This window comes from Melospiza georgiana, chromosome 24 (assembly GCF_028018845.1).
Source record: "Melospiza georgiana isolate bMelGeo1 chromosome 24, bMelGeo1.pri, whole genome shotgun sequence".
NCBI classification, from domain to species: Eukaryota; Metazoa; Chordata; class Aves; order Passeriformes; family Passerellidae; genus Melospiza; species Melospiza georgiana.
This window is the reverse complement of record NC_080453.1, coordinates 7,444,556-7,454,282: the sequence shown is the minus strand read 5'-3', so window position 1 is coordinate 7,454,282 and position 9,727 is coordinate 7,444,556. Positions and strand designations below refer to the sequence as shown.

At 49.9% G+C, this 9,727-nt stretch overlaps 1 long non-coding RNA gene across 1 annotated transcript; it reads right to left on the bottom strand.

Annotated features, from left to right (window-relative positions):
- Nucleotides 1–30: 30 nt before the first annotated feature.
- Nucleotides 31–402, bottom strand: LOC131093202 (uncharacterized). Its single transcript, XR_009115545.1, has 2 exons — nucleotides 367–402; nucleotides 31–325 (listed from the first exon to the last, which is right to left on the bottom strand). It is a non-coding gene; the product is annotated as an uncharacterized LOC131093202 (long non-coding RNA).
- Nucleotides 403–9,727: the final 9,325 nt, after the last annotated feature.

The following is a 9,727-nucleotide window of genomic DNA, read 5'->3' as shown; positions in this document are numbered from 1 at the left end:
AGAGCTGTAAATATCCTTATTTTTTGGGGGTTTTTTTCCTTTTTTTTTTTTTTTTTTTAATTTTCAATCTCCTTCCCCCACTGGACGCCCTCCCTGGGAAGGGAGAGGGAGCAAGGACTGGGTGTGAGGCAGGGGGGAAGGAGAGGTGAAAATTCCCCCTGAGGGCTGCGACTGCCAACGACCCCAAGACTGTTCCCAAACCTCGTCCTGGGAGCTCCCAGCTCTCTCCCAACCAGAGCCTGGCTGAGGACGAGGTCCCTTTATCTGTCTCGGCCTTGGGATGGTTTCCTCAAGTTTGGGACGCTCTCCTCGAGGTTGGGATGACCTCTTTGGCATCTGGAATGCTCTCCTCGAGGTTGGGATGACCTCTTTGGCATCTGGAATGCCCTCCTTGAGGTCTGGATGGCCTCTTGGGGATCTGGAAAGCTCTCCTCAAGGTCTGGATGGCCTCTTTGGGATCTGGAATGCTCTCCTCGAGGTTGGGATGGCCTCTTGGGGATCTGGAATGCCCTCCTTGAGGTCTGGATGGCCTCTTTGGGATCTGGAATGCTCTCCTCGAGGTTGGGATGGCCCCTTTGGGATCAGGAATGCCCTCCTTGAGGTCTCCTTTCCCTGCCTCCCAGGAAGAGGTGGCTTTCCAAGGGGAAAACCCCACCGGACTCAGAGCAGATCCGACTCAGCACTACTTTTTTGTTTTCCAAGGAATGTAGCATCTTCTCTTATGTAGCTTTGCCACGTGCTAACAACACATTCACTGCAATACCCAAGAGAACTCCGGGTGGACCGGGAACATCTGCCAGTCTCATCCCGTTTGGTCGCTTTCCCAGCACTTTTGGTGGCCATTTCCCTGCCTTTTTTTTTTTTACGTGTTTTTTTCCCCCAATTTTTTGGGTTTTTTTGGGTTTTCCCGGGAGCATGTAGCCTGTGACCATTGCCAAAGCAAGAGGGGACAGGGAAAGGGGCGCTGGCCTCCCCTCAGTGTCCACTGGGCTTCTCCTCGTGTGTGGCCAAAACCAGACCCAAAGGACAAACTCTGGGAATGCGTCGTGGGAGGAGGAAGGAGAAGGTGACACGACGGAGCAGATACATCAGGCTCCTGGTGGATCACCTGCCTCCCAGCCCTCTCCTTCCCAGCTGGAGGGCTGGGATGCTCTCCTCGAGGTCTGGAATGCTCTCCTTGGAGCTGGGATGTCCTCCTTGGAGCTGAGATGTTCTCCTTGGAGCAGGAATGTTCTCCTTGGAATTGAGATGTTCTTCTCGAGGTCTGGAATACTCTTCTTGGAGCTGAGTTATCCTCCTTGGAGCAGAGATGTCCTCCTTGAGGTCTGGAATGCTCTCCTTGGAGCTGAGATGTCATGTCCTCCTTGGAGCTGAAATGTCCTCCTTGGAGCAGAGATGTTCTCTTCGAGGTCTGGAATGCTCTCCTTGGAGCTGGGATCTCCTCCTTGGAGCTGAGATGTTCTCCTTGAGGTCTGGAATGTTCTCCTCGGAGCTGAGATGTCCTCCTTGGAACGGAGATGTTCTCCATGGAGCTGGAACACTCTCCTTGGAGGTGGGATGTCCTCCTTGGAACGGAGGTGTTCTCCAGGGAGCTGGAACGCTCTCCTCAGATCTTGGATGTCCTCCTTGAGGTTTGGCTGTCCCTCTTTGGGGTCTGGGAAGTCCCTGCTGGGGTTGGGATGTTCTCCTTGAGGTCTGGAATGCTCTCCTGGAGCTTGGGATTCCTTCCCTGAGGGCTGGGATGACCTTCCCAAGATCTTGGATCCCCTCCTGGAGATGCCCTCCTTGGAGCTGGGATCTTCTTCTCCTCCTCCTCCAGACCAGGCTGTCCTCCTCAAGCTGTGGGATTCCCTTCCCAAACTCTGGGATTCCCTTCCCAAGCTCTGGGATTCCCAAACTCTGGGATTCTCAAGCTCTGGATTCTCTTCCCAAGTTCTGGGATTCACTTCCCAGGCTCCATCACATTCCCCTCGAGGTCTGGGACATCCTTGGGCTTGGGAGACCCTTCTGGAGAGCTGGGATTCCCTCCTGGATGTTTGAATTCCAAGCAGGAGCAGAATCCAACCCTGGTTCTCCCCAGGGGGACACCTCAAGGGCAGCTCTGGGATTCGGGGGGCAGACAGAGGAGTTCCTTAGCGGGGTGAGCGTTTTTGGGGTTTTTTTTGTTCGTTTTGTTTGTTTTTCCCAAGCAGCATTTTGGTTCCCTCCGATGGGATCCAGTTCTTGTAGCAAACCCGGGAATTCACGGAAGCTTTTTTTGAAGGTGCCTATTGAAATTTGCTGAAATTACTCAGGGGAGACACCACTAGAAACTCTTGGTTTCTTCATCAAATATTTCCTAAATCCAATGACTGTCCTGAAGGATCAGTTCCCAAGAGACAAGGAACAAAATCCCGACAACACCAAAAGTTGAGGAGACTGGAAGAGGACAAGAGGTTCATGGGGAATTTCATGGGGCTGGCTCTGACCTTCAGTCTTCACCACAAAGCACCCCACAGCATGGTTTGGGGGTTTTTATAGGATTATTTCTTGGCAAAACACGGAATTCCACGATGCACAGAGCACAACAAACCCACCCGGGCTTCTCCTGGTGGCGCCGGGAATGAAGAACCAGCTCAGCCACAGCAGAACAAACCCAAACCTGAAGGAAAAGACTCTTGGGATGAAGCTGTTCCCTCCACAAACCCAACCCCAAACCTGGGGCTCCATAAAAACCAAACCTGGGAGTCCTCAACCCCAAATCCGGGGTCCACAAATCCAAATCTGGGGGAGGAATCATAAATCCAGTCCCAGGGCTCCACAAACCCAAACCTGAGGGTTCACAAATCCAAACCTTGAGGTCCACGACCCCAATTCTGGGGTTGCATAACCCCAAATCTGGGGGCTCAAAAACCCAAACTTGGTGTTCCATAACCTCAAATCTGGGATTCCATAACCCCAAAGTTCCACAATCCCAAATCTTGGGGTCCACAAGCCCAAACCAGGGGTTCCACCAACCCAAAACTGAGGTTCCACCAACCCAAACCTGAGGTTCCATAACCCCAAAGTTCCACAACCCCAGACTTGGGGGTTCACAAATCCAGATCTGAGCAATCATAAATCCAAACCTGAGGGTTCAGAAATCCAAACCTTGGGGTCCACAAGCCCCAAACTGGGGTTCCACCAACTCAAACTGGGGTTCCACCAACCCAAACCTGGGGTTCCATAACCCCAAAATTCCACAACCGCAAATCTTGGGGTCCACAAATCCCCAAACTTGTGAGCCTACCAACCAGATCTGCAGGTCTACAAACCCCAACTTTGGGGTCTCCAGACTCCAACTTTGAGGTCTCCAAAGCCACACTTGGGGTTCCACAGCCCCAGAACCGTGGCCAGCAGGACTCTGTGCTGTGGCCAATCCACCTGGCACTGCCACAACTTCGGTGCCATCGTGACGGGGACTTGGAGCTGCTGCTGGGACTTTGCCAACTCCAAACCACCCAGAAGGGAATTGTCTGGATCCTGCAGAGCTGGGATGGGGAAAAGTTCATCTTTTCCCACCGTGAAGAATGAAATCCGAGGAGGAGGAGTTCGGGCTGTGATTCCTGGATGGAGACCTCTGGGAATATGGGATGTCCTGAATCTCTGGTGGTTTGGGGAACAAACTCAGTGCCCTGAGTGCTGAGACAGGAACAAACAACAGCCTGGACTCGATGTTCCCTCCCGAGCACGGAGCAATTCCACGAAGCCAACACGGAATCACAGCAAACAGAATTCCAAGAGGCTCAACCTGCGCCAGATTTTTGACTCTCCACGAGGGAAAGCATCCCGAAAGGAAAAGCTTCCTGCTCCTCCGAGCTGCTGCTCTTCCCTCTGGCTTCACCAACTCGGTTCTGACGGGAAAACTCCGACTCTGAGCGGTGGGATCATCCCAGGCACGGAGCAGGAGCGTGGGCAGAGCAGGGAGCTGAGCAGGGACCTTGTGCTGCTGGCGTGGGCACAGCTTCCCACATTCCCCGCATTCCCCGCTCCGTCCTGGCTGCCAGGAACATCCCAGGAACATCCCAGGAACATCCCAGGAACATCCCACGGCCACGCCTGACGGGAGCAGGGGCGGGGGAATCAGCAGAGCGCGGCCACCACGGCCGGCACGAGCTTGGTTTTGTGGTTTTCTTGGTTTCTTGGTTTTCTGCTGGAAAAATCCCAGTGGAATTCCACCTGGGAACGAGGAAAGCACAAAGATTTTTTTTGTGAGGATTTTTTTTGTGAGATTTTTAGTGAAATTTCACCCGGGAACGAGGAAAACACAAAGATTTTTTTTTGTGAGGATTTTTTTGTGAGATTTTTAGTGAAATTTCACCCGGGAACGAGGAAGACACAAAGATTTTTTTTTGTGAGGATTTTTTTGGTGAGATTTTAGTGAAATTTCACCTGGGAACGAGGAAAACACAAAGATTTTTTTTGTGAGGATTTTTTGGTGAGATTTTTAGTGAAATTCTACCTGGGAACGAGGAAAACACAAAGATTTTGGCTCACAAGGATGAACTGGGGGAGCCACCAGGCACTCCCCAGGGCCAGCACAAGCATCTCTGGCTTTGGAAAAATCACAGCGAAATTCCACCTGGGAATGAGGAAAAGCCAAAGATTTTTGTGAGGATGAGTCGAGGATGACCGCCACGCACTCCCCCAGGGTCAGCACAAACATCCCTGATTTTTGGTGGGAAAAATCCCAATGAAACTCCAACTGGGAACGAGGAAAACCCAAAGATTTTGGTACACAAGGATGAACTGGGGGAGCCACCATGTGTTCCCCAAGGCCAACACAAGCTCCCTGGCTTTCTGCTGGAAAAATCCTGGTGAAAATTCACACGGGAGTGAGGAAAACCCAAAGATTTTTGTGAGGATTTTTGGTGAGATTTTAGTGAAATTCCACCTGGCAACGAGGAAAACCCAAAGATTTTTTTGACGATGACCACCACGCACTCCCCAGGGCCAGCAGAAGCATCCCTGGCTTTCTGCTGGAAAAATCCTGGTGAAATTCCACCTGGGAATGAGGAAAACCCAAAGATTTTGGCTCACAAGGATGAATTGGGGGAACCACCACGTGCTCTTCAAGGCCAGCACAAGCTTCCCTGGCTTTCTGCTGGAAAAATCACGGTGAAATTCCACCCGGGAATGAGGAAAACCCAAAGATTTTGTTTCATGAGGATGAGTTGGGGGAGCCACCATGCGTTCCCCAAGGCCAGCATAAGCATTTCTGTTTTTCTGCTGGGAAAAATCCCAGTGAAATTCCACCCGGGAATGAGGAAAACCCAAAGATTTTGGTTTTTGTGAGTTGGGGGCGACAAGGACAAAGTGCAGCCCTCCATGGGAGAGGTGAACACCACGGAGTGACACAAAAATCCAGGAAAACATTCCCTCCTTCCCTCCCAGTGCCCCAGGAGCTGCCAGCAGGAACGACCCGACCTCAAACTGGTGTGGGAAACCCAAACTGGGGGGAGAAACCGGGATTGTGCCACGCTGGGGGTTGCAACATCAACTTCTCATTTCTCAACCCCTCAGGAGCTCGTGTCAGACGTTTTCCTTCCTCAAACAAGGAGAAAAACACGGCCAAGACACCCAGAAATCCCAAACTGAGCCCCGTGCCAGCTCCTGAGGAAGTGAATTCCGTCCCAGGATAAATTCCTGCACTCCAAAGTTGGATTTTTGTTGTTTTTCTGGAGGAATGTTTTCTCTCACAAAGGGCATTTTTTTTTTGATGTGCAATTCGATTTTGCAAAATTCCCTGGAAGGAATTTAGAGCTCAATGGTTTTCTCTGTTTCCTATCAAGAAAAGAAATTCAAATCGCTGGATTTGCCAGAGATTTCTTTTTTTCTTTTTCCTAGAAAGAGGAATAAATATGGAATTACATCAGTTTTGCAGCACATTTCACACCCAGCCCCCACCTGACACTGCCAGCACTGAAATCCAAACCCCCAGCTGGAATCACGAGGATGGATTTGATATAAAAAAAAAAATAAAAAAAATTCTTGGGATGATGCTGGAACATCCTCTGAAAGCTGACAAAACTCACACAAAGCGCAGAGAACACTCCAAAATTCCAGGCTTGAGTTATGCCTGGTTTGGAATGCACCAGATTTGGCAAAATCCAGGGAAAATTTCCAAGAATTTGGGATGCAGCTGCTGTTCCATCACCACCAGGGCACGCTGAGAAACCTGGCAGAGGAGGTTTGGGTGGAGAATTCCCAAAATCCAATGGAATCCAGCGGCAAATCCCTGAATCTACTGCCACAGAGCACCAGAGAGGGGAGGAAAAAATCCCCAAAAATCCTCTCCACCTTTCCCAGCTCTGAATTCCACCCAGAGCAGGAATTCCTCAGGAATGGGATCAGGATTCCCTTGGGTTGACAGGGAATCCTTTCTGTTCATTGCCTGACACCAAAATTTAGGAAATCCAGCCTGGATCCCACCATTCCCACCTGGATTTACAAATCCCAGGAAGGATTTTTTTCCCTCACAGGAAAAAACAGGTGGAAAATATTTTTTTTTTTTTTCCAGTTAAATCAGAGGTTTCTTTCTTTCTGGATGGGAAATTCCTGGATGTGAGAACCTCTGGATTGGTTTGGAAAAATGCCAGAATTAAGGAACTGAATCCAACCTGAATTTGTTTTTCCTCATGGATGGAAAGATCTCTCCCTGTTTTCCCTGGGGATTCCACGGCTGCAGATGGATCTGGAGAATTCTGGAGAATTCCCAGCAGGGTTTTCCAAGGGCAGCAAGGCCTTTCCCAATGTTCCAACTGGAAGTTTTCCCTCTGCTCCACAAATCCCAAGCTGGTTTGGGTGGGAAAGACAAAAATCCATCAAAAGCCCCTCAGAGGCTGCTCCAAGCCCCATCCTGGGACACTTCCATGGACAGGCCAGGATTTCTGTTTTTTTCATGGAGAAACCCCTCCCAATCCTTGGCTGGTTGGTTAAAGGTGTGAAAATCACTTTCAGGAGTTGAAAAGCTGCAGGAAAGACTTTTTAGGGAAATAAAAAAAAAACCAAGAAAAAGCATCCCAAATAACAGGGTTGGAATTTTGGGGGTCACTCTTGAGGGGACAATCCCGCTCACCCGAGGAAGATTTTGGGGTTGAAAAAGACACAGAAAAGTGTCCAAGTGTTGGTCTGAGGAACCTCCACGTGGTGGGACCCCCGAGCATCCCTCAGGAACACCGGGATGGACTCCAGGAGGATCCAGGAGGATCCAGGAGAATCCAGGAGATCCCAGGGCCTGGAGCTCTGCTGGTTGCTATACCTCATCCTTCCCTTTTCCTTGGATCCTTCCCTTTTCCTCAGATCCTTCCCTTCTCCCACTTTTCCCATTCCTTTAGGACCCAGAGCTTGTGCACTCGGCCACATCCAGGTTTTTTTTGGGTTTTTTTTTTTGGTTGTTTTTGTTTTTGTTTTTTCCCTGTGGAATGAAAAGCAATCCATGGTTGGGGTGGGCAGCTCCCAGCCCTGCTCCCTTTGGGATTTGAGCCCGAGGGAAGGGAATCCCGGGGCGGGAGGGATGATCCAGAGGGATCTTGGGCTTGGAGGGATGATCCAGAGGGATCCCTGTGCCCCTTTGCCACCTTTTGTGTCTCCAGGGCTGCCCTGAGCCCCCCAAAACCTTCCCAGGAGTGGGCGAGGGGCTCGACTCCGAAATCCAGCGCTGCTCCCACCCTTGGGAGGGCACAAATGTCTTGGAGGGGCACAAATCCCTCTCCAAAGCCCTTGGAAAGGGCAGAAATCCTTTTCCAAAGCCCTTGGAAGGGCACAAAGCCCTTGGAGGGGCACAAATCCCTCTCCAAAGCCTTTGGAAGGGCAGAAATCCCTTTCCAAATTCCTCTCCAAAGCCCCTGGGGGGGCACAATTTCCTCTCCAAAGCCCTTGGATGGGAAGAAATCCTTTTCCAAAGCCCTTGGAAAGGCACAATTCCCTTTCCAATGCCCTTGGAGGGGCACATATCTTTTTCCAATGCCCTTGGAAGGGCACAAATCCCTTGGCAGGGCACAAATCCCTTTCCAATGCCCTTGGAGGGGCACAAATCCCTCTCTAAATTCCTCTCCAAAGGCATTGGAGGGGCACAAATCCCTTTCCAAATCCCTGTCCAAAGACATTGGATGGGCACAAATCCCTTTCCAAAGCCCTTAGAGGGGTAGAAATTCTTTTCCAATGCCCTTGGAAGGGCACAAAGCCCTCGGAGGGGCAAAAATCCTTTTCCAAATGCCTTGGAAGGGGCACAATTCCCTCTCCAAAGCCCTTGGAGGGGCAGAAATCCTTTTCCAAATCTCTCTCCAAAGACATTGGAGGGGCACAAATCTTTTTCCAGTGCCCTTGAGAGGGCACAGATCCCTTGGAAGGGCAAAAATCTTTTTCCAATGCCCTTGGAGGGGCACAAATCCCTCTCTAAATTCCTCTCCAAAGGCATTGGATGGGCACAAATCCTTTTCCAAAGCCCTTTGAAGGGCACAAATCCCTTTCCAATGCCCTTGGAGGGGCACAAATCCCACCCCAGGGAATATCCCAAAGGAATTCCCGACCCCAAGGGGGAGCCCCTGAATGTTCAGAGCACTTTTGAAGTTGGTGGCCTTGTTTTCTTAAAGGGCTTTGATCTTTTCATGAAAGGAGAGAATCTTCCCCATCCCATCATCATCATCATCATCATCATCATCACAGAATTCATGCCTGGAATGTTCAGGGTGATCCAGGACTCTGGAATCTGTCATTAATCCCTCAAGTTTACACCTAAAAAAGGGGAAAAAGAAAGTTGGGAATTTCTCCTGGAATTCAGGTTGGCAGCAGCACCAGGGAAATAAAAAAAGGGGAAAAAACTCTGATGGATTTTTAGGAGCGGGCAAAGGGAAGTTTGGGAGTGTTTATTCCATCCAAAAATTCTGGATTTCCATTCCAAATGGAAAGGATTTTATCCAGAATTAGAAATCTTTCAAGCCACATTCCCCCTAAAAAGTTTGTGGGGGAATAAAATTGTGGGATTCCAGACTGGTTTGGGTCCATTAAAAATAAAATAAAAGGGAAGAAAAGGATGGGAATGATGAGGGATTAAAGGCAAGGAGAGCTCTGACAGAAATTCCGAACCCTTGGAATATTGCAGTGGAATATTGCAGAAATTCCGAACCCTTGGAATATTGCAGTGGAATATTGCAGAAATTCCGAACCCTTGGAATGTTGCAGTGGAATATTGCAGAAATTCCGAACCCTTGGAATATTGCAGTGGAATATTGCAGAAATTCCAAACCCTTGGAATATTGCAGTGGAATATTGCAGAAATTCCAAACCCTTGGAATATTGCAGTGGAATATTGCAGAAATTCCAAACCCTTGGAAGCTGAGGCTGAAAGGAGGGACGGGGGTGAGGGTGCAAAACCCCACAAGGATTTGAAAATCCTTCACATTTTAGCCTCAAATCCCCCAAAATTCGCATGAAAGGAGAGGAGGGGGGAAGTGCCAGAGCTTAATTAAGCACGAGTTAATTAGCGCTGATTGAGAAGGTGGAAGGGAGAGGCAGGGGAAGGTTTTCCTTGGATATTTCAGGGTTTCTGGGAGCAGATTTTAGGATTTCTGGGAGCATCATTGAACGACTGACGCTCGGCTGGGTTTAATGACAGATTCCTCCCCATTCCACAACTCCACCCTCCCCAAAAATCACCGGCCAGGGGGGACCTGGAGCATCCTTGGAGCCCCTCCAAGAGCAGGGGGAC